General features: G+C 37.8%; 1 protein-coding gene across 2 annotated transcripts in view; it reads left to right on the forward strand.

Annotated features, from left to right (window-relative positions):
• LOC111694859 (uncharacterized) overlaps positions 1 to 511 on the forward strand; it is an 18,461-nt gene that overhangs the window by 1,804 nt on the left and 16,146 nt on the right. The window lies entirely within an intron of this gene.

The following is a 511-nucleotide window of genomic DNA, read 5'->3' on the forward strand; positions in this document are numbered from 1 at the left end:
TAATTTAATTTGTCAATATTCTTTTTCCCTTTCTCCTCCCATTCTTTTTCCTTTCTCCTCCCATTCTTTTCCCCCCTCTCCTCCCTTTCTTTTTCCCTTTCTCCTCCCATTCTTTTCCCTCTCTCCTCCTTCTCCGTAAAACTTGAGTAATGGAACGAACCTGAAAGCTGTTTTCATGATAAATCCGTAAAAACTTCTTGGCATTTGAAAATCGTGACTTAACCCGCGTCAAATCTTCTCAGCTAATCTTCTTCGTACGCAGGACTGATCGTACAGAGTTAACCGCATTGAAAGAGACTTGTACGACGACCTTATAAACTCTATATACGCTGAAAGATTGAATTTGGTCCAATGTCTTGAATCCTATTTTTAAATTATATATATACTTCTTATAATAGGAAAGAAAGGAACAATCTTTATAGTGTAAAGTTCCAATCCAAAACTATGAATGTAATAAAAAATACTGAAATGTACAGTCGTCTCTGAGGGGGTAGAGGCGAACTCAGCCCCC

The sequence above is a fragment of the Eurytemora carolleeae genome, unplaced genomic scaffold, assembly GCF_000591075.1.
Source record: "Eurytemora carolleeae unplaced genomic scaffold, Eaff_2.0 scaffold67, whole genome shotgun sequence".
NCBI classification, from domain to species: Eukaryota; Metazoa; Arthropoda; class Copepoda; order Calanoida; family Temoridae; genus Eurytemora; species Eurytemora carolleeae.